We start from the raw sequence: 24,325 nt of genomic DNA on the forward strand, positions 1-24,325 counted from the left end.
AAAGTTTCCACAGGGGAAAGGGGAAAAATACATTATAATATAACACACATTATATTATACAAACACATCTGGGGAGCGAAAATTCCTCCCTATGGCAGAGCATCTTCAACTCAAGTTTAACTGTTTAACAAAGCCACATAGCAACCGAAGATGGATTTGATTTTACTACTGGACTAACAAGTTCTTAGTGAAGAACAATGAGTTCTGCATAAAAGCTCCTATGTAGATCATTCTGTTTGGTAAAACTGGACATTATTACACAAATATTAAAATAAACAAAGTAAAGAGCTTCTGCACAGCAAAAAAAAAATATCATCAGAGTGAACAGGCAACCTACAAAATGGGAGAAAATGTTTGCAATCTATCCATCTGACAAAGGTCTAATATCCAGAATCTACAAGGAATTTAAACAAATTTATAAGAAAAAAAAAACCATCAAAAAGAGGGTGAAGGATATGAACAGACATTTCTCAGAAGAAGATATTTATGCGGCCAACAAACATATGAAAAAAAGCTCATCATCAGTGCTCATTAGAGAAATGCAAATCAAAACCACAATGAGATACCATCTCACTCCAGTTAGAATGGTGATCATTAAAAAGTCAGGAAACAACAGATGCTGGAAAGGATGTGGAGATACAGGCATGCTTTTACACCATTGGTGGGAGTGTAAATTAGTTCAATCATTATGGAAGACGTGCGGTGATTCCTCACAGTGACCAATTCAAATTATATTTTACATGTAATAAAACCATTTTCTATTTACATAAATCAAAGTGTCGTAAAGCAAACACACCTCCATTTATTTCCCACTTTTTGCACAAAATTGGATTTTCACTGTAACTGAGGTGTGCTAAATGCATGGTTAAGCTAGTGTCAGCATCATCTTCCTATAAATTACAGATGCCCTCTGTGAGCAGGTCTCCTGCAGACTCATGTATGTTGTATTTTGAAATCTACTTTAGAGGATATTTTAAGACTTTTAGAACCAGAAATACCAATATTACAATAGCAAAAACTTGGAACCAACCCAAATACCCATCAAAGATAGACTGCATAAAGAAAATGTGGCACATATACACCATGGAATACTATGCAACCATAAAAAAGAATGAGTTCATGTCATTTTCAGGGACATGGATGAAGCTGGAAACCATCATCTCAGCAAACCAACACAGGAACAGAAAACCAAACACCGCATGTTCTCACTCACAAGTGGGAGTTGAACAATGAGAACACATGGGCACAGGGAGGGGAGCATCACACACCAGGGCCTGTCAAGGGATGGTGGGCAAGGGGAGGGATAGTATTAGGACAAATGCTTAATGCATGCGGGGCTTAAAACCTAGATGACAGGTCGATAGGTGCAGCAAACCACCATGGCACATGTATACCCATGTAACAAACCTGCACGTTCTGCACACGTGTCCCAGAACTTAAAGTAAATTTTAAAAAATTTTAAAAATAAAAAATAAAATAAACAAAGTCTTGCTTCAGGGTAATATTAATTTGTGTTGCCACCTATTTCAACACGGCAGACAATTGTACAATCTGAGACAAATGGAGCTTTGACATGAAATCTTAAAATACTCCATGAATAGTGGCCGGGCGCAGTGGCTCACACCTGTAATCCCAGCACTTTTGGGAGGCCGAGGCAGGCAGATCACGAGGTCAGTAGATTGAGACCATCCTGGCTAACACGGTGAAACCCCGTCTCTACTAAAAATACAAAAAATTAGCGGGGCATGGTGGCAGGCGCCTGTAGTCCCATATACTCCTGAGGCTGAGGCAGGAGAATGGCGCGAACCTGGGAGGTGGAGCTTGCAGTGAGCCAGATCGGGCCACTGCACTCCAGCCTGGGCGACAGAGCCAGATTCTGTCTCAAAAAAAAAAAAAAAAAAAAGCCCATGAATGGATTGATAGACATAAAGTGAAATAATCCAATGCTACCAGCTCTCATAAGCTCAAAATTCAATTCTCTACTGTGCAAAAATACCTGGTATAAGTGAGAGATATACTTCAAGATCTTTGCATATTCCAAAGTTTACAGCTGTCACTATGACACAGAGCTTCTTCCACACGTTTCCCACGTTTCCACTGAAGAGCACTGTGTCTGGGGACTACTTTGCTATCACTAGCTTCATAATGGTGTTTTCTCCTCGGTGTAATATTTCACAAAGAGACAAAGAATACGTATGTGTGTATGTGAATCATTCATGCCAGTTACCACGTAAATAACAACAAGCAGCAAATATGAAGTTAAAAGTGAAGTTGAAGTGTAAATGCTGCTGTCCAGATGGGTGAGGCTTACTCATCCACCAAGCGACGTCCTCAACCTCGCCTCCATCCCACACAGCGTTCAAGTTTCCATCTCAACAGAACATACGCATCATGAACCTTTATGGTTCATAAATAGTTGAGAAAGCTAACATTAAATTCTTGAAGGCCAAGAGTCTACAAATTGTTCCATTGACAGATGCTATAATCGGATTTTTTTTTTTTTTGGATACGGAGCCTCGCTCTCACCGAGACTATAGTGCCGTGGTGTGACCTTGACTCACTGCAACCTCCACCTCCGGGGTTCAAGCAATTCTCCTGCCCCAGCCTCCCGAGTAGCTGGAATTACAGGCATGTGCCACCATACCCGGTACTATTTTGTATTTTTGGTAGAGACGGTGTTTCACTATGTTGGCCAGGCTGGTTTTGAACTCCTGACCTCAAGTGATCTGCCCACCTCAGCCTCCCCAAGTGCCGGGATTACAGGTGTGAGCCACCTTGCCCTACTCTGATCATTACTTAATCAGGATAAAACCATTCCTTAGAAAGGTCGTTCAATTCTGATGATTGTGTATCTCATATTTTTCAAATGCTGTCATTGTTAGTAACAGTTTCACTCCACTAAGTCTACCCTGGCATCAAACGTATTTCAGATTTGGCCAGGCCCGGTAGCTCATGCCTGTAATCCCAGCATTCTGGGAGGTCGAGGTGGGTGTTTCACCTGAGGTCAGGAGTTGGAGACCAGGCTGACCAACATAGCAAAACCCCATCTCTACTAAAAATACAAAAAATTAGCTGGGCATGGGGGCAGGTGCCTGTAATCTTAGCTACTCAGGAGGTTGAGGCAGGAGAATCCCTTGAACCTAGGAGGGAGAGGTTGCAGTGAGCCGAGATCGCGCCCCACTGCACTCCAGCCAGGGCGACAGAGCAAGACACCATCTCGAAAATAATAATAATAAAATACAGTGAGGTGTTTTTTTTTGTTGTTTGGTTGGTTTTTTTGTTTTTTGTTTGTTTGTTTGTTTGTCTGACGGAGTCTTGCTCTGTCGCCCAGGCTGGAGTGTGGTGGCGCAGTCTCGGCTCACTGCAAGCTCCGCCTCCCAGGTTCATGCCATTCTCCTGCCTCAGCCTCCCTAGTAGCTGGGACTACAGGCGCCCGCCACCACACCCGTCTAATTTTTTGTATTTTTAGCAGAGACGGAGTTTCACCATGTTAGCCAGGATGGTCTCGATCTCCTGACCTCGTGATCCGCCTGCCTCGGCCTCCCAAAGTGCTGGGGTTACAGGCGTGAGCCACCATTCCTGGCCCAATACAGTGAGTTTTAATAGACAGTCAGGGTCAGGTGACATTCATCTATTTAGTCCTACATGCCATTTTGGCATTGAAGGGTTCCACAGGGCTGGAGTCACTTAGCTCTAGGTGCACAATTCTAATGTATGAGCATACTTTTCTATTCTAAAGCCACAATGGGCAAAATGGGTCAGTGTAATTTTAGATTTCATCTTCTACATATCAAGCACTGTAATAGGTAAACATTTTATATACATCCTCTCTAATCTTTGCAACATTCCACAAAGTAAGGGTTATTTTACCCATTTAAAAATCACTGGAAAGTCAGAGGATTTAAGGCCATTGCCCCCAACATCTACAGCCCACACCAGGATTTGAACCCAGATCTCTCTGGTTTCAAAACCCTGCCCTAATCATTTCACTATATTACCAATCCAAGGAATAAATAAACTTAAGGTATCTTAGTCAGATAGAAGTGGCAAATTAGACCAGGCACGGTGGCTCATGCCTGTAATCCCAGCACTTTGGGAGCCCGAGGTGGGCAGATCACGAGGTTATGAGATCGAGGCCATCCTGGCTAACACGGTGAAACCCCACCTCTACTAAAAAATTACAAAAAATTAGTCGAGCGTGGTGACACACGCCTGTAGTCCCAGCTACTCAGGAGGCTGAGGCAGGAGAATCGCTTGAACCTGAGAGGCAGAGGTTGCAGTGAGCTGAGATCATGCCACTGCACTCCAGCCTGGGCGACACAGTGAGACTCCATCTCAAAAAATTTTTTTAAAAAATGGCAAATTAATGAGAGGAAAATTTTAAAAGTTAACCCCACAAACCAAGAAATCTATTTATGATTATGTTTTTTGTAAGAGACAGAGTCTTCCATATTGTCCAGGCTAGTCTCAAAGTCCTGACCTCAAGCAATCCTCCCGACTCAGCCTCCTGAGTAGTGGGGATTATAGGCATTACAGGCATGAGCCAATGCCCCCAGCAAGAAGTCTGTATGTTCTTATCATACATGTGACTAAACAAAATTATACTTAAGAAACTGACAAATCATGGTAACATTTTAAATATCATGACTACACTGAAACCCTGCCAGAGGTATTTTTAAAATGTCAAGGATTTTTTTGATTTTTTTTTTTTTTTTTTTTTTTTTTTTTGAGACAGAGTCTCCCTCTGTTGCCCAGGCTGGAGTGAAGCAGTGAGATCTTGGCTCACTGCAACCTCTACCTCCCCGGTTCAAGCTATTCTCCTGCCACAGCCTCCCGAGCAGCTGGGATTGCAGGCACATGCCACCACACCCGGCTAACTTTTGTATTTTTAGTAGAGACGGAGTTTCGCCATGTTGGTCAGGCTGGTCTCGCTCTCCTGACCTTGTGATCCGCCCACCTCGGCATCCCCAAGTGCTGAGAATACAGGCGTGAGCCACCGCGCCTGGCCAAAATGTCAAGGATTTTTACCCTGATGTGCTTAATGTGCCCAATCTGCAATTCTAGTGGTAATCAGTGACATATCCATAAATCAGAGAGTACTTCTATGAAAACAATCTCAGCCTACAAATATGGATAAAACTCCTCAGCTTTACCTCTTAGATGGTTCTAGATAGTTTCAGAATTCGTGCCTCTTTATTCAACTCTCTCATTAATTTTATTACCCTTGGCAGTAAAATAATCTTACCAATTGCTTTCCCTGTGAAATTGTGAATGAAAATTCCCATTTCTCTTTGCTAGGTCTTGTTAGCTGCCATTCCTGGGAAGGAGAAAGTGTCTTTATAGATAGGCATGTCAAGGACAAATAATGGAGCTGAAATGCAAGGGTGGATGGCAAATAAATTGCATCTTGTGAACTACCTCCAACTAATTTCTGCCTGGAGCACTGTGTTTAAACGGATTCCTAGGCCACATCTGGAGGGACCCGAGGGGAAAAAAAAAAAAAAAGAGATGTAACAAAGGTAAGCGGAGAACCAGTAAAGTGTAGTGCCACAGTAGCCTAGTGTTTCAAGGAAAGGAGATTATAATATCAAGTCAGGCAGAGCAGCAGTCAAACAACATGAAGAAAAAATGTCCATGAGACTTGGCATGTAGGAGATCACTGATGTGCTTATTGACAAGTTCAGTAGTCTTGTGAGGGAAGAAGTCAATGGGCTAAAGCGGAAATGAGTGCTGACACAGAGACAGCAGGTGTAAACCAGAGGCAGAGCCAGTGTACCGGATGGCTGAAGTCAAATACTTACGTAGCAAATGGGGATAGAGACACGTGTCCGATGGATGTATTGGCCTTCTCAGGACAAATATTCCATCCCCTGAAAACCACAGGAAAGGGGTAAAGAAGGATACTCCTATAGGTCAATTTACAGAGGAGAGCAAAACCTTAAAATTCTCAGTGAAGTAGGAGCTAAGAACCTCTGTATCAGGTGAAGAGACAGGAAGGTCAAGACGGGGAAGGCGAAGATTTGCTAAAGATGTTGAAGAGAATGAGAGAACTAAACAGGGCTGGGCAAGCAAAAGGCATCAGGCAAGGCTGAGTACTCAGATGAGGTTGAAAATACGTAATAGTTACTTTAAAACAGGGTTAATCTGCATGACTAGGTGCTTTTTCTTTAGCCCTCGGATACAGAAGTAGAACAACAGACTGTGGATTGGGCTGGCATTTTGCCAGGATACAGCAAGAAGACAGGGGCACAGGAAAGGCCCAATGTTGGGAGTATTTCTGTTAATCTCCTATGAGATCCAGGCTGGCTAGGGTAGCAAGGTAGGTTATAAGAAGAAAAATACAGACGAACTCGTGAGACTGCAGAGGTTTGGAAGGAGAAAATGTGTTGGGTGACAGTGAGATGCAGAAGATTTCTAAGGTGATACACCTCTAGAGGAGAAGGTAGAGGTCCCAGCCTGGGTAAAATGTGACTTATCTGCCCCTGGTGATGACCACTGGCATTAAAGAAATCCAGAAGAGATGAGGCTTTTTCTGTTTGTGTAAGCTATCCCCTTGTCCAAGGTTCTCTTCACCACTGAAAACCTCTGAAAGTTGTCAACTTCATTAAGGTAGATTCAGAAGACCTACTTTATTCAAAATGACAAAATGCGTCCAGAGAAAAAGCACATATGTCTGGTCAGATAATGCATGTATGACTTTGGACAAATCATAGCATTTCAGTGTTTCAGGTAATCTAGTCTCTCTGTCCTCTTTATTCCTTAACTCTCCATCTGTACAGACAGAAACAATATAATCAGCCACATATCTTGTATAAAATAAATATGAAGAGAGAAACAATTGTAAAGGCAGAAGTTCTTGGGGTGAGGGGAAGAATTTCAAAATACAAAATTAACTAGCTACTTCTTCAAGAAGAAAAATATCAGGGAGTACTGAAAGAGCAATTGCAGAAAGGAAGAGAAATTAACCTAAACAGCAACCAAAAACCTTCTAAGAATGTATCAAGGGTCCAGTGGAAAACAAATACCCACCCTGATGACACCTTGATCTTGGACCCATGGCCTCCAGTACTGTGAGACAGTAACATTCTGTTGTTGAAGGTGCCCAGTCTGTGGTACTGTAAAACAGCCCTAGGAAACTAATGCAGCCTGTTAGCCCACAGATGGTGGAGAGATGGAATGCTCAGTGGAGCTCCAGGCTTACTGTCTACAGCTCCCGAAGCGTGCTACTGGACCCTTGGGTAGGTGTAGGTATGCACGATAATTTTGGGTGGTGCAGGGTGAATAATTTCAATTGACATAAAAATGTGTTTATCTTACTGGGTAAATCAGAGGTCCCCACCTGTTAGGAACCAGGCTGCACAGCAGGAGGTGAGCAGCTAGCCAGCAAGCAAAGCTTCATCTGTAGAAACAGCCACTCCCCATCCCTTGCATTACTGCATGAGCTCTGCCACCTGTCAGAGGAGTGGTGCCGTTACATTCTCATAGAACCCAACTGTGAACTGCGCATGCCAGGGATCTAGATTGCGTGCTCCTTATGAGAACCTAATGCCTGATGATCTATGACTGTCTCCCATCACCTCCTGATGGGACCATGTAGTTGCAGGAAAACAAGCTCAGGGCTCCCACTGATTCTATATTATGGTGAGTTGTGTAATTATTTCATTATATATTACAGTGAAATAATAATAGAAATAAAGCACACAATAAATGTAATGGGCTTGAATCATCTCTGCATCATCCCTTCCCCTTCTCCCAGGTCCGTGGAAGAGTTGTCTTCAAGAAAACTGCTCTCTGGTGCCAAAAGTTTGGGGACCGCTCGTGTAAATGCTTCTAAGAATAGTTAAGCAACTTATGCTTTACATGCTACAAAGAATACAGGTTTAAATGCTAATAAAATAGGTGCAAATGAAAACACTCTTTCTGTGGTCCAGGGAATCTTAACCATTCTATCAGAAAGACTTGCAGCTTGGAGCTGCAGCTGCCCTCCCACATCTTGTCCACTGTAAAGCCCTGCAACACACACACACACGCACACACACACACACACGTACACACATACACATGCATATACTTGCACACACACGCACACACACATGCACACAGATGCACATACATAAATACATTCACATGTATATACTTGCACACACACACGCACATAGATACATACACATGCATATACCTGCACACACACACACAGACACACACACATGCTGTGCTTCATGCCCTCACTAGGGTGGCCTGGGAGGAAATGCGTGCTTTTAGGAGAAATGAAGACAACTCAGGCCCCTCATTCTCCTGATGTTTGCACAAGTGCCTCCTCTGCAGACCAGGCTTCAGTCTCTTTCTTGGTTCTCCCTCTTACTGAAAGAGAGAAGCAGAGGCCCAGCACCTACTCGGCTGCTTAGGGCTCAAGCCAAGTTCGCAAGCTTCCTGGGGAGCCTAGTAAGATGAAGGCACTGCAGAGCTTCCCCAAAAGAGGCGTCGGCTTTTCATGGATCCTTGAGCCCAGCAAGGCAATAAGTGAGACATCACAGTTCATCAGAAGACACAAGCAAACTCCGGTGAGAAAGGGCAATGGTCAAAGATTTTATTCTCTCGGAGAAGGGGTTCTCGGGCTGTGAGCAGGAGGCAGAAGACTTTATTGCATGCGTAGTTAGGTGATGGCGACCTACGGTTTTCACTGGGAACTGGGATCGAGAGTGACCCGACCTCCTACTCAGGCTCATCTCTCCCTGTCTCTCTCTTTGCCTTTTGCATCTCTCTCCCTATCTCTGTCGCTCCTTTTCCTCTCAGCCTCCTCTGTCTCTCTCCTTATCTCTCTTCCTCTCTCTCTCTCTCTGTCTCACTCCCTTCTCCCCATATCTCTTTCTCTCTCCTTCTTTTCCACTCCTCTCTCCCTCCTCATCTCTCTGCCTGCCACTGTTCAGGCTCCTGGGGCCCCACGTGGATGGGCGGACACAGGACTCCTAAGCTACCTTTCATAGCGCAAGCACAGGGCTGCAGGACCTTGGTCCCCACCTCCCAGCATCCTCAAAATGAGGGGTGTGGGATGTGCCGTGCTCTCCTGAGTGGGCGCCCCACACTCCAGGAAGCAGAAACTGCAGGTCACAGCTGGCTCGAGTGGTGCGCCCACGGGGCTGCCAGCTTCCATCGTGTGATCTGCTGAGGCCAAAGCAGAGGACAGCAGCCCAGGCCCATCCCTGCAGCAGGGTGGGGGTAGGGGCGGGCTTGGGGGTGGGGATAGGGATGGGAGCCGCCAATGCAAACTGGCCCCTGGCTGGTTTCCTACCCTGCACCCTGCCATGCAGGGCCTCCTCTCCCACCCCTACCCCTGTCTGCCCCACCTCCACCCCTTAGGCTGCCCCACACCCAGGCTCCAGAAGTCTCCCAGGATCCAGGAGCTAAGGGCAACCACTGGGTTCCACAGCCCCTAGTCCGTGAGTCAGCCACCCCTCTGTGTGCTGACAAACCTTGGCTCTCATGCCTCACCCCAAGCCAACCACACAGCCCTGTGCCCCCAGCATTATTACCACCTCCTGATTTTAGCCCTGACAGCCCTGCTTCCTGGTAACCTTGCCCCTTCCCACCCTGGTCCAGGCAAGCCCGAAGGCCAGGGCCCTCCACCCACCCTTCCTGAGGGCCACTCTACTATCTTCTTGCCCAGATGTCTTAACCTGGCTTTACCAAGATAGAATAAATAACAGGGATGAGGCCCCGGACTCCACCAGGAAGATGGGCCAAAATACTCTCCATTTAGAAGCAGGAACAGTGATGGGGCCTATGGATGACCCCAGGATTGTCACCCAAGCAGCAAGAAGGGCAAGGAGCCCGGTTTCCTGCCCTTACCCTGGGAGGACGTGGCCAGGGCTCCAAAAGGCCCTGGAGAGGGGTGGGCAGGACAGCAGATCCACCCTCCTCTTGAGGAAGCAGCCACCAACCCCAGGAAGAGCAGATAGGGGCACACAGGCAGAGTCCCCGCGTGCTGTAGAGCAGGGCCAGCAGATCTGTACTCAGCCTCAGCCCCAGGGGAGCTGCAAGATACACTGAGACCCTCACAGGTTTGGCTCTGTGTCCCCACCCAAATCTCATCTGGAATTGTAATCCTCCTGTGTCAAGGGAGGAACCTGGTGGGAGGGGATTGGATCTGGGGACAGTTTCCCCCCTGCTGCTCCCCTGATAGTGAGGGAGTTCTCAGGAGAGCTAATGGTTTGAAAGTGTGGCACTTCCTGGTTCTCCACTCACTCCCTCCTGCCGCCTTGTGGAGAAGGTGCCTGCTTCCCCTTCGCCTTCTGCCATGATTGTAAGTTCCCTGAATTGGGAGTCAATTAAACCTCTTTCCTTTGTAAATTACCTAGTCTCGAGTATTTCTTTATAGCAGTGTGAAAACAAACTAATACCCCTTCCCTGAGACGCCTTCTCCTTAGGCAACCAGCTGCCCCCATGCTCCTCCTCTGCCCCCTGTTCTTTCTTTTCCCCTCATGAGGCCCAAGTGATAAACAGGGACAGCCCCAGCCCCAGCCCCATCCTACTGCAGGCCTGTGTGGCTGCTGGAGAGGCCGTGCTGCTTTCCTCTCCCTGAGCCTGCCTGATATGCTTTCTGGATCCTGGAAGAAACTGACTCCCTATTCTCATACTGGTGCAACACCTTCCAAGACCTCAAAGCTGTACCACTTGAGCCAGTCTTTTTTCTTGTCTCCACTTGCTAGGGCTGTCATTGGGACAGTCCTAGAGGGTGGTGCCAATGGATGAATGGATGGATGGACAGTAGTCCAGGGATGATGTCCCTGTCTGTCCTGAACCGGGCCCTTCCTCCAATGAGAAGCCTTCCCGAGTGAGTATATATGGTCATCCCTTGGTATCCATGGAGGATTAGTTCTAGGGTCCCCGGGAATGCCAAAATCCATGGATGCTCAAGTCTCTGATATAACATGGCGTAGTACTTACATATAAGCTATGCACATCCTCCCATATACATTAGACCATTACTAGATTATTTATGATATGTAATACAATGCAGATGCTACATAAATGGTTGTGATACTGTATTCTTTAGGGAATGATGACAAGAACAAAGTCTGCACATGTTCAACAGAAACATAACCATCCAATTTATTTTCTGAATATTTTCCATCTGCTATTGCTGAATCTACAGATGCAGAGCTCCTGGATACGAGAGCCAAGAGTGCTTTGAGAGTAGGGTGGGTGAGGTTGCTAATGAGTACAGGGGAGCAGGTGTTGATCAGGAGGGCCCTGCACTGGGGCATCTGGACGCCCTGCCTCAGGACTTGAGACTCCAGTTGGATGGCACAGGCAGACTCAGCCCAGGTCAAAGCCCTCCCCTTGAAGATTCATTTTATCCCAAGCTCTTTCTGGCCCCTGGAATTTGGCATCCCCTAGGCCCTGGGTGGAAGGACAGATGAGCCAGGTTTTAGATAACATGTCTAGAAGAGTGAGCCCCTACTGTGTGCCTGGCACTTTCCCCACAGGATCCTCTAGCTAGAATATCCAAGGGTCATGGAGAGAAATACCCAGTTAAAATGTCAGAAATGAAAAAGTGAAACCATTAGAGACACTAAAAAGACCATTAGAGATACTAAAAAGACCATTAGGTAATAGTATTAGCACTTGTATTCTGAGATCCAACAGCAGCAGTCACTTCCCTCCACCCCTATGTGTATCCCAGGACCACCCTGGGAGGGGAGGGCTGAGGTTAGGGAGCACCCATGGATGCTCTGTTGCTGGCCCTGGGCCTCGGGGGTGACAGTGATGAGGAACTGGGTGCACACATGAGTGGGGCAGCCGGGCCTGGCCAGAGAAGCAACACACACGTGCACAGATGTGTTTACCCACATACATGTGTGCACACAAGTGCACACATTGCAGGCAGGCATGTTGACGCCTCAGGCAGTGGAGGACCCTGACTCTGGGCCCTGCTGACCCGGGAGGCCCCATTGTGATGCATGCCATGACCTCAGAATGCCACTGGTGCTTAGCACCTATCTGCTTTCTGGCCTGCCTCAGTGTTCTACAGCAGTTACACACAGGCAGTGGTGTTTGTGAGCAGCTCTGTGGACTCAAAGGTTTTCTCCCTGAGAGGCATACATAACCCAGGCCAGCAGATTCATCAGAATCAGGTGAGTGTGACCTGCTCTCTTCCCTCCAGGCTGACTTGGGGACAGTGGCTACGGTGTGGGAGGTGTTGGCCGCTGGGCAGCTACTGAGGAGGAGGGTCATCCCTGAGCACTCACGGGGAGCCCGTTCTACACTGCCTGTGTAGATGATTTTCTCTTTTGTCCTCACGGTGGCTTCGCAGAGTGGGTGCTGTTCCCGAATGTACCCATTCGACAGGTGGGACGTCTGGGGTCAGAGAGGCGGTAACCGGCCCAAAAATCCAGACATGACCCTGGGTTTTGCTCTCAGCCCTGCTGTGTGCCGTGCTAGACTTCAGGCCTCAACCCTGTGACCTCCCTGCTCTAGATCCCAAATCTGCCCAGATTTCCGATCCCGATGAGGCAGAGCCTGGCCCTGGCAGAGACACTGGGATGGATCCACTGTGGGTGGGGAGGAGGGAACGGTCCTCAGAACACACCTGGGACCTAAGCTGGGTCCTGATGGTCACTGTGGGACCCACTGGACACACACAGTCCCTTGTCTGGGAGTGGCATGGGGAGCCTTCTGCCCTTGGGCAGTTGTGGAAAGTGAAGGAGCCCTGGAGGGCTGGCTGAGGGGAGACTATCTTCCCTTGTGTTCAAAGGGGTCCAGGCACTGGGGTTCTCCCCAAGTATTTCTTATTCTGTCTGGCCTCGCTTTCCTTTTGCCCTGAGTATTCTCAGGAGGGACGGTCCATCTAGATGTTCTCCAGGAGCAAGGACCCACTGTTCTTCATCAGTGACCCAGGAAAATGAAGCCCCCTTCCTATAGGGACAGCTCTGAATGGTGGAGTCCACAGTCCCTCCCCTAGAGATGTGGTTTCCATGAGCACAGTGGCTGCTTTGGAGAGAGTAGATCATTTTCATCCCCAAAACCAAGCACACTCCTGCTCAAATGGCGTTATTCTTAAAGCAGCTTCACTGGCTAGACCGAAGGGCCACGCTAGCCCAAGTGATGAGCGAGGTAGAATGGAGCAGTCAGGAGGGATCTTGTTCCCCATAGGAAACTGGGCATCTCTGTGGCCCTGAGTATCCCAGGAGGCTGATCGTACAGAGACCTCTGGTGCCTGACCCCAGTTCGCATCCACAACCCTGGAATAGCCCATCACAGGCCCTTCACCCTTGGCAGGTGGACACCATTCAACCTGCCGGGGCAGGTATGTGCCTGTTTTATGGCATAAGGGGAAAACAGGATTCTCTGTCCAGGTCCCACTCTTCTCGAGTCCTTGGGAAGATGCCCACCCCTGCTTGTGGCTTCAGACTGCAGAGACCCATGGAGGTGTGGGCCATTTTTACCAGAGTGCAGTAGTGGAATGAAGGTTACACAACCAACCAGCATCTGGGAGCCCGGTGGGAGCAGTTCAGGTGTTCTCCAAAGCTGTCAGGTACAGTGTAACCTTTAGACAATTTTGTCTCACAGGATGGATATGGTAAAGGACGCGGATAATTGGCAGGTGCAGGAGCAAGAGGACATCATCAGGAAATATGAAAAGGTAGAGTTCAGTCTGCTTCTTGGAGGGAGGCCTCTTCCAGTGCGCCCTGGTCAAAGGGTCCTGGGTTCCCTAGGAGCACAGGGCAGGGACGGGTGGCCAATACCCCCAGGCCCTTGCACCCTTTACCTTGGACCCCTCACCAAGGCTCCCTCTGGGTTACAGAGGCACTGAGCTGGGCTGCCAGAGGACAAGGGGCCTGTGCTTGTTGGAATCTTCGAAAACATTGATCGCTTTGGGATTCTGCAGTGAGTCCTCTGTGCTCCCCTCACCCCTAAAGCATCTGTCTCAGCTCAGGGATGGGTTTGCTTTTAGAAAGGCCTTTCTGACACAGGACATGTCTCGCCAGCTTGGGTCAACCTCCTTTCCAGGGTCAGAACTCCTCCCTGGCTCCCCTGCAGGTCCAGCCTGAGGTTGTTGTTAGGCCAGAGGTGCAAGGCCCATCTAGGGAGCCAGTGAGAATGGAGACTGGGCTAGGTCAGGCCCCTGGGCTCTCAGCAGTTCTGTCGGCAAGTTAGCACAAGAGGAGCGGGGCAGCCTGAGGGTCTGGCCCTGTCTACCAGGAGACAACCCCAGTGAGATCCAAGGGTTGTGGCCACAGGGTGAGGAGACACCTGGCCCAGCCTCGGGGCTGTTGTCCAGCAGGTCTCTCAGAGCCCACCTGCCCCTGTCCTCCCCCATTTCCCTAGAGCTACAGCCCTCACTGTCCCCATGGGGAAGGGGGAAAGGTGTGGGGACAGTGGGGGCTTTGGCCCTAAGAGAATGGGGGAGAACACGGGCAGGGCCCCACTCTGGGCATCTCAGGGTGAGGCCAGGGAGGCAGCAGGGCTTGTGACTAAAGACCCTGGGTCTGGTGCTGGGAAGGGATCTGGGGCCAGGTAAGAGGAGCCCAGCCTGGAGCCCATCCCTCAGGGATCAGAGGATGGAGAGACAGCGGATCCCGGGGCAAGTAGGGTGGGAGGGACCTGATGAGCTGTGCCACTTCTGAAATGCAGAGTGTGTGGCTCAGATGCAGGGAGAGGCAGGTGGATGCTGGGAGGTCAGAACCTGCAAGAGCCTTGGGGCTGTCAAGTGGGATGGGCCCCTGGTGCACCCAGAGTACACCGGGCAGGTCTCAGGGCAGGCTCCCTTGACCCTGGCAGGGTGATGTGGTCAGTCCCTGAGGGATTCCTGTCAGGGCCCGATCGCCACCCTGGGCGGCCCCCCTCCCATCTCAGGGCTGACCTTTCTCACCTCCAGCAGAAAGCACCACCTCAAGTCCAGGATGGTCAGCCCTATTGTGCAGCCTGACCACCCCCCACGCCAGGGGCCCCAGTAACCCTGGCCAGGCTGTCCCTGCACTCCTTCTTCTCCCAGGTCCTGCCCCTCCTGGGAGTCAGCCCCACAGGAAGGCCCTTGTCCTCCCTTTCCTGTGCCTTCTCCTGGGCTGAGCCCTGAGCTGGATAGGGACAGAGCCAGTCCTTTCTGGGGGTTGGCTCCCAGGCTGGGGTGGCTCCAGGCCCTGTGCAGGTCCTCAGCTGTACCTGGATTGCCTTACAGTGAGACGGAGCTGCCTCCTCTGACTGTGTGGGAGGCAAAGGTAAGAGCCTGATGCATGGAGGGGCTGGTCCAGGGACATAGGGACTGGGAGGGTGGTCAGTGAGGCAGAGGAAGCAATTGGCCCGGGCGGTGGTGGGTGAGGGCAACACTCTGTCACTGGGAGGGGCAGCAGAGACCTGACCCCAAGTTGATTTAACTTTGGCAGTTTGATAAAATTCCAAAGTGAGAACCACAGCTTGTGTCAGGACCCCACCTAGAGGCTGGGACCTGAGACTGCTGTGTCTGTGGCCTGAGGATGGCATATCCCGGGGTCCCAAAGCCAGCCCACTGGTGCTCATTTGCTCAAAGGCTCTCAGCCCTTAGGGTCTGCCCTTCCCTGGCTCCTTCCAGCTGGGTCCCACCAGGGCTCCAGAGCCCAAGACCCAGCATCCACGGGCAGCTCTGGGAAGCCTGGCAGCTCCACTAACTCCAACATTCCTCATTTGGCAGCAAATTCGGCAGGAGACAAGAAGAAAAAGCAAGTGGCTGGAGATGCTGGGCGAATGGGAGACATATAAAAACAGCAAAAAGGTAACGTGTGGAGGGAGAGGCCTCCAGAAGCACTCTCTGCAGAGACAGGGGACAGGCACCCATGGCTGTGGCCTGGCACCATCAGCCTCTCAGAGGGCGGGTGGCACACTGTCCTTGCCCAGAGGACTGCAGGCCTGGTCACCAGATTGCCTGCCTATTCATGCAAGCGTCACCTTGCTGGGAGGGAATCTGAATCTAGGGCTGGAACCACCTGGAGTTCAAGGCTAGGGATGCCCTGGTGACCTGAAGGAAGAAAAAGGTTCAGATCAGAGTTTCAATTGAGTGTCCATCCACTCTTTCAGTCCTGGGAAGGGAGACCCTGTCCCAGCTTGATCTCACCTCTACTGAGGAATCATGGGGCCAAAACCAACAATTTCCAGAATCCCCGGGCTCTGGTCCTCACTGGGGTCATCCCGTGGCCTGTGATACCAGATTGTTTTCTGCCCACAGCTCGTAGATCACATATACAAGGGAATTCCCACGAACATCTGGGGCCCGGCGTGGTCAGTCTTCCTGAACATTCAGGAAATCAAGTCGAAAAACCCCAGCAAATACAAGGTACACTCAGTCAGAGCACAACAAACAGGACAGGCCGTGTCAGGGGCCCAGGTCTCCAGCTGGAGGGAACGTCAAGCCCACCCTGGAGGGGGTGAGGGGGAAGGTCAGATGAACACCCTGGGCACAGATGGTGACACAGTCACCACAGACAGACAAACTCGGCTCTGGTGACCCTCCCTGGCTTCAGTAACAAGCCAAAAAACAGCTTTCTGCAGAAGGAAACCTTCCTTCCTGAAGTGCTGACTGTGGGCTGACTGCCATTTGGGGCAGGGAGTCTTCCATCTGTTCTGAGGCTGCTTCCTCCTCTTGGCCCTGCCCTACAGGTCATGAAGGAGAAGGGCAAGAGGTCATCTGAACACATCCACCAGATCGACTGGGACATCAGCAGGACTCTCCAGAACCATGTCTTCTTCAGGCATCGATATGGAGCCAAGTAAACCTACGGGAGCCACAGGGTCCCAGTGGAGATGGGGTGAACAAGAGGGATGGGGACTTCCCCAGAGCAGAAGCCAGGGTCACCCAGGAGGGATGACAGAGCTGACAAGAGCTCTCCTGGCCCAGGGAGCAGCCGGCACCATGAACCGAGCACCTCCCTGGTTCCAAGCCCTGGGCCAGGCTGCAACATGTGGGGCCAGAACCCAGGAGGATGCTGAGGAGACAGAAGACAGCAAAGAAAATCATGCACAATGGTGAAAGGTGCTCCCTGACCCACGGGGACCCGTGGTAGGACCCACAGGAGGGTGGCAGGATGGAGGGCCCATGAGCCTCCCCAGACAACACAGACAGCACTAAATGCTGGGAGAATTATGGGCCCTGGAAAATCTCATCCAGGTCTGCTGGGAACATGACATTGCACAGCCACGTTGGCAGCCAGTTGGGCAGTCACTCACAAAGCTCAATGGACTTGAACCACGTGTCCCCAGGGTGTCACAGATATTAAACCCACTGATTTGGAAACTGACATCCACATGAAACCTGCATGCCAGGTTCACTGCTTGATTCATCGTCACTCCCACACTGAGCATTCGGGGACGGCCTTCAACACGGGAATGGGGAGAGCAAGGCTGGTCCTCCCTTCAAACAGAAGACCCAGTGAGAAAAGGGAACGAGCCAGTGATGTCCGCACGAATGTGGGTGGATCCTAGATGCATTTTGCTAAGGGAAAGAAGCCAGACCCAATAAGCTACCACAGTAGCATTCCCATTCCTAGGCCATTCTGGAAAAGGCCAAACCACAGGGACTGAGAAGCAGTCTGGGTGGCCAGGGGCTGACGAATCGGGGAGAGGCTGGGTGCATAGGGGCCACCCTGGAGACTTGGAGGATGAAGGAGTCACTCCAGGAGGGGCTGGAGTGGTGGCCGGGAGACTCTGCACATTGGTTTGGAACTGTGCAGGAACTGTACACCCAGAGAGTGAACTGGCATGTGTGCAAACTGAAAAAAAAAAATCATTCAGAGTGAAAAGGATCGGTCAACTCACTGTACAACTGGGCTATTTGCATGTCACAGATGTGGATTTTACTGAAACATTTCTTCGACAGTCTCAGGCCCTGAAGAGCTCACTGCTTATCTGGTGAATCATCTGAACCTGAAATGGGATTTGTTGTTAGGATTTGTAGACAAAGTGAAACTAACAGCATCTGCACAAACCAAACCGTAGCCCCCTTTCTCTGTTTCCTAGGCAGCGGGAACTATTCTATATCCTCCTGGCATATTCGGAGTACAACCCGGTGAGTATTCCCGGCAGTGAGGTTCCTGGGCCGTATTTCCATATTCACAGGAGTGGGTGTCTGGTGGGGGTGTCGTTGCTTCTTTTAAAGTTAGTATTTGTGACCCACCAGGTTATAGGAGGTAGGATTTCAGCTCACTGCTGGCATAAACCTCCAAGCAAGGGGGTGGTCTCAAGGGGTCAAGCTGAGATACAAAGGAGTTGGGGTCTGGACTCCTGGTGTCACCTGGGCCTGACCACCACTTCTCAGAACAAGAAATGACGCCCTCCTCCTGGGGCTGCCCCAAAGCCTGGGAGCTTGGCAGCATCACATGCAGCATGGTGGTCTCAGGAGACATTTTGGACAAGGTGCTGAAGTGCCTGATGGACTTGGCTCTTGTCATGAAATGAATTTGCATCCTGAGGAAGCCTCTTCTTCAGAGGAAGCCTGTCCAGTCACCTCTGCCCTCTCCAATGACATGAGTCCTCCCAGGTGACCTCAGCCCTCCCAGGTGATGCCCTTCCATGGTGACTCTGGCTCTTGCAGGAGGTGGGCTACTGCAGGAACCTGAGCCACATCACAGCCTTGTTCCTCCTGTATCTGCCTGAGGAGGATGCATTCTGGGCACTGGTGCAGCTGCTGGCCAGTGAGAGGCACTCCCTGCAGGGTAGGTGAACAGCTGCCCCTGGGGCCTCATGCAGCCAGACCCGGGGACGGCCACCGTGGCCAGGTGATCTCGGCTTTCAGCCAAGGCGCCCTCCTTGTGTCGCCAGCTTGTTGGAAGCCTTTAGGACGTCTCTGCTGAGGGTCCCACAGGAGTCCGCAGCTGACCCCCCACAGCCCGTCAGACACCTTTCAATCCCATCAGCAGAGGGCATCTCATCCTCCCGGTGGCCACCCGCTGTGTCCTGGAGCCATGCCTTCCAGCTCTGATTCTGTGCAGCTGACTCTCCCCTCCCTGAGAGTCCTCCTGCCCTCCAGCTGCTGGGGCTCCCGCTGCCCTTGGTGCGCACGAATGGGCTGACCAAGCCCAGATGTCAGCATCTCCCCATCCCGTGTCCCCTGGCCCAACCCCACTTCCAGGAGATGACCAGGAAGCCCAGTACCCACACTGTTCTGGCCACCCTGTTGTGGCCTCAAAGTCAGGCTTGCCCTTTTTGCACCCTGGCCCAGGAGGCCTCCAGGGGAACCTCCAGCCAGGCTCCAGGGGATGTTCCCGCCCCACCTCCCCAGGGTAAAGGCCGCATGGTGGGGTCACCAGATGGGAGGGTGGGAGGTCTTCGGGTTTGGGGGCCTCTCAAGCTGCCCAGCTCTTGCAGCTGATGGCTCCACATCTTGGGGAAAGGCTCTGATTTCATAATGGGCTGGGGGCTTCTCAGGATTCCACAGCCCAAATGGCAGGACAGTCCACGGGCTCCAAGACCATCAGGAGTATGTGGTACCCACGTCACAACCCAAGACCATGTGGCATCTGGTGAGTTTATCGTCCCCTCGGCTCTTCCCCAGAGGCCCTGCATCCAGTGGGGCTGGAGGAGCAGGGGGGCTGGAGCCCCTCGTGGGGCTGGTGACTGGCTGAGTCCCAGCCAGGGCCTGACCTGGGATGCTGGGTTCTCCATGGGCTGGGAGTTGGTTTCCTTTCCTGCCCTGGAGGAGACAGAGGCACAGGGATGGGGCCCCAGCTCCCGCAGAGCAGGGCAAAGGGCAGTGTGTCCACCAAGAGTGTGGGAAGGGGATGGTGTTGCCGGGAGCCCTGGAAACTGCCCAGTGTTCTGCACTAGGCATAGGTTTTTCAGAGGCCCTGGAAGAGGGAGGTTTTTAGGGCAGCCCAGTGGCCTGAGCACCTCTGTTGCTCCCGTCAGGACAAGGAAGGTCTATGCGGGCAGCGTCTCTTGTTAGGCTGGCTTCTCCGGATGTTGATTAAGGTAAGGTGGCATAGGGAGACCCTGGCTCAGGGACCCGCGTTGTCCTGCAGTGCCCTGCTTCCTCAGTCCGGCAGTCTGGCTCACCCCCAGCCCACAGGAGGCTCAGGCGGGTCCCTGAAGGACACCCAAGCAAAACCCTCTGCCCAAGAGGGGCTATCCCAGGGCAATGGCTGGGGCTCAGGCCCAGCCTCATGGGCAGACTGGGACAGGACCCGACTTGAGAGGGCTCAGGGAAGCCTCAAGCCCTGGGCAAGCCCCTCTCTCCAGGAGCCACATCTCCACTCATATGAGTGCCCCCCATGAGGAGCTGCAAGACCTTGCCTGACTCAGCATCCTGGAGGGCCCAGGCGACGCTCATGGGGAAGGTCACTGACTCTGGGGACTGAAACCCCAGTGAGCACAGCTCAAGCCACCAGCCCCAGCCTGGAAGGGCCAGGTTCTCCCATGACTGCTGTCTCCACAGATCTCTCTCGGGCTCACCCTGCACCTGTGGGCCGTGTATTTGCTGGAAGGAGAACAGATGTTGATGCTGATGACAAGCATTGCCTTTGAGGTTCAGAAGAGTAAGTCTATGTGTGCCCAGTGGGGCCTGGGGAGCCCCGGGGTCAGACCCCGACTAGCCTGAGGGCAGCTTCCTCACACTGTCCTCATGATCCCCTGTTCTGGCTCAGAGGCAGGTCTGGCCAGGTGGGCTGGGAAGGGCACTGTGACACCGAGCCCATCCCCCACATGACCCAGATAAAAGTCAGGAGTGTGGCAGGCACTTCCCTGTCCAGGTCACCCCCCAGTCACAGCCTCCTGTGCACATCTGGACCCCTGGGGTGGCCACAAAAGGATCCAGCACCACCCGGTGAGAGACTGAGGTGGCCATGGGGTATGGGCTGGCCCCCTCCCAAGGAACTCTCCTGGCCTGATGTCCACCCTGTCCCTAGAGCGCCTCAAGGAGACATCCAGTTCTGGCCTGTGGGCATGTTTTCCGAACCAGTTCTTCCATCACTGGGCCAGGGATGATGACACGGTGCTCAAGCATCTTAGGGCCTCTACAAAGAAACAAACAAGGAAGCAAGGGGACCTGCCACTCCCAGGAGGGCTCTAGCGCCATGTCCCCTCCCATGTCACCCTCTGGGGCAATCAATAGTGGGGGAGTGCCTGGGATCTGCAACCCTACTACCTGGGCCTTCCTCTTCACCTTTTCTTCCTCCTCTTCCTCCTGGACTCTAAGAAAGTACAGGAGGCCCACGGGTCCTCAGGGCAGGCGCTCAGTGCATGTGTACTGGACGTGTTGTGCACCCAGGAGGGGGATGTGGGCAAGACCCTCCCTCAAGCCTCCCCCCACTTTCCACGGTGTCTCGCTCTCCCCCTTACAGGGCCCTCAAAGTTACTAGAGGAGCCAGACCCATTTGTGGGAGACCCCGTCTCTCCCTGCAAGCACCCACAGACTCAGAGAGCAGCAGAGGCCCCTCACTCCTGCACGCTCCTCCAAGCTTGCCAGGACAACAAGCCTTGAGCCAGGGAGACAAGGGAATTGGGGATCCCTGACCCCAGAACATTCAGGGAGAGGGCACAGGTGGGACCCCAAGCCCACAGCCAGAGCCAAGAATTCAGCCAGATGTGGGAACAATCAGTCCTGGCATGGACTGGGCAGCCCAGGAGGGCAGAGGATGACCCACGTCTGGGCCCAAAAACCCACTGCAGAGACGGGTCCCCATGTGAGGTGGCAAGGGACTGGGTGACATCCAAGGACCCTCCCACCTGAGTTCTGACTGGGGGCCATATCCCAAGCCCAACAGCCCTGGGACGAATGTGTGTGGCAGGAAACCCACAGCCAGTCCCAACCCTGGGGGCAGTCCCAGGAGCCACCCGCCATGCCACGACAGCTTCCCCACACCAGGCAGCACACACCCCTTCCTCTGGGATCAGCAGACTACCAGACTCCTCAGTGTCAGGCCACGGGGGCCATACAGAGACCCCGAAGACTACAGAGACGCAGGCAGGTGGGGCCCAGGCCAGAAAGGCTCGCATGGGCTCACGGGAGACGCTGACTGAAAGAGTCGGACCGACTCAAAGAGTCAGACCCGATCGGGCTCAAACCAAAGACACACTGGTCGCGGTTAAGAGATTTTATTGGAGGCACCAAGGCGACACCACACGGAGGAGGAGAAGGAAGGAAGAAGGGGTGAGCTGCTTAGGTGCTGGGTTTTTATACTCAGTGGGGCTACGCGGGCATCGGTGATTGGCTTAGGGGTGGGGTTTGAGTAAAAGGCAGGAGGTGTTCTTCCCTGATTGGCCTTCTCTTGGTGGGCTCGCGGGGTGGAGAACCGGGAACCGGGGGTGAAGAACCCGGAACCGGCGCCATCTTACTGTGCCCATGTTACCTAACACTGACCACGTCTGTTTTCCTTTCAGCCAAACTGGAGCAAGGGTCCTCGGCACCCAGGCCTGTGCCGGCTTCACGTGGCAGGAAGACCCTCTGCAAGGGGGACAGGCAGGCCCCTCCAGGCCCACCAGCCCGGTTCCAGCGGCCCATTTGGTCAGCTTCCCCGCCATGGGCACCTCGTTCTTCCACACCCTGTCCTGGTGGGGCTGTCGGGGAAGACATCTACCCTGTGGGCACTCAGGGTGTGCCCAGCCCGGCCCTGGCTCAGGGAGGACCTAAGGGTTCCTGGAGATTCCTGCAGTGGAACTCGATGCATCCCGACGGACCTGTATGTAGGGGGCCCTTGGTTCCCCCATTACGATTTCGAACAGAGCTGCTGGGTCCATGCCATATCCCAGGAGGACCGGCTGGCCACCTGCTGGCAGGCTGAACACTCTGCGGAGGGAGTGAGATTGGCTTTCGCTGCACTGAACTACAATGTGGACATGGACTTCCAGGCCCTGCAGTGCACCCAGCACTGATTCCGACCAGGACACCTCCTTCGCAGGTAGGAATGAGGAACAGTGTGCTCCCACCTCAGGGCCTTATTATTTAGTTAATAGGATTGTACTCACATTACATTTCTCAATTTTTTTTTAAGAGATAAAGTCTCACTCTGTCACCCAGGCTGGAGTGCAGTGGTGCAATCATGGCTCACTGCTTCCTGGAACTCAGGGGCTCCAGCAATCCTCCTGCCTCAGCCTCCTGACTAGGTGGGACTATAAGCACACGCCACCGTGCCTGGCTAATTTCTTTGACTTTTCTCTAGAGACAGGGTCCACCTATGTTTCCCAGGCTGGTCTCAGACTTCTAGACTCAAGTGAACCTGAACCTCCCACCTCGACCTCTCAAATTGCTGGGATTCCAGGTGTGAGCCACCACACCTGGCCTAAATTTCTTATGTGCCATGCTACTACAAAACATCATTATTAGGGGCAGCTGGATGGAAGGTGTAGGAGGACACTATAGTGCCTTTACAATATTTCTGTATATCTAAAATCAAAACGTGAAGGTTTTGAGGACACCATGAGCCTGCCTTTGTACTTTATACTCAGGGAAGGATAACCACCTTCACGTTTTGAAATACATGTTTCCTGTTGAAATGATTTTAGATATACAGAAATATTGTAAAGGCACTACAGTGTCCTCCTACACCTTCCATCCAGCTGCCCCTAATAATGATGTTTTGTAGTAGCATGGCACGTAAGAAATTTAGGCCAGGTGTGGTGGCTCATACCTGTAATCCCAGCAATTTGAGAGGTTGAGGTGGGAGGTTCAGGTTCACTTGAGTCTAGAAGTCTGAGACCAGCCTGGGAAACATAGGTGGACCCTGTCTCTAGAGAAAAGTCAAAGAAATTAGCCAGGCATGGTGGCGTGTGCCTATAGTCCCACCTAGTCAGGAGGCTGAGGCAGGAGGATTGCTGGAGCCCATGAGTTCCAGGAAGCAGTGAGCCATGATTGCACCACTGCACTCCAGCCTGGGTGACAGAGTGAGAATTTATCTCTTAAAAAAAAATTAAGAAGTGGGTACAATCATATTAACTAAATCCTATTAACTAAATAATAATGTGAACTATTATCTAAGGTTATTAAGTTTATAATTATCCCATTTTTGCCTAACTTCTCCTACCTGTCCTAAGATCCCACCTGGGACTCACTCTCTGCCTTCAGCTCATGTCTCTTCAGCTTCCTCCACATGGTCCAGCAAACACACACCTGATGAGCTGATTGCTCATACACAAGGATAGACCTGTGGGCAGGGATTTTCAAATTTATGCAGTAAATGAGTTTTCCATGGTGTTCTGGAGAGCACTCTTTGAGAAACACTTTGACAGTGAATCTAGGCCTCAATATCCATCAGCTGCTGTAGCTTGAATTTTGTTCAAACTCAGTGAACACCTGCTCTGCCGGGTGCATGCGAAAGGGGCAAGGATGAGTAAGCTGCAGATAAAGAAGACAGGACACAGAGGGTCT

General features: G+C 51.6%; 1 long non-coding RNA gene and 1 pseudogene across 1 annotated transcript; both read left to right on the plus strand.

The window, feature by feature from the left end:
- The first annotated feature begins 5,298 nt into the window (after positions 1 to 5,298).
- LOC134736318 (uncharacterized) lies at positions 5,299 to 8,963 on the plus strand. Its single transcript, XR_010120271.1, has 3 exons — positions 5,299 to 5,519; positions 7,757 to 8,561; positions 8,794 to 8,963. It is a non-coding gene; the product is annotated as an uncharacterized lncRNA (long non-coding RNA).
- Positions 8,964 to 13,101: 4,138 nt separating this feature from the next.
- On the plus strand, positions 13,102 to 22,892 carry LOC129479460 (TBC1 domain family member 3G-like; annotated as a pseudogene).
- Positions 22,893 to 24,325: the final 1,433 nt, after the last annotated feature.

The sequence above is a fragment of the Symphalangus syndactylus genome, chromosome 3 (assembly GCF_028878055.3).
Source record: "Symphalangus syndactylus isolate Jambi chromosome 3, NHGRI_mSymSyn1-v2.1_pri, whole genome shotgun sequence".
NCBI lineage: Eukaryota > Metazoa > Chordata > Mammalia > Primates > Hylobatidae > Symphalangus > Symphalangus syndactylus.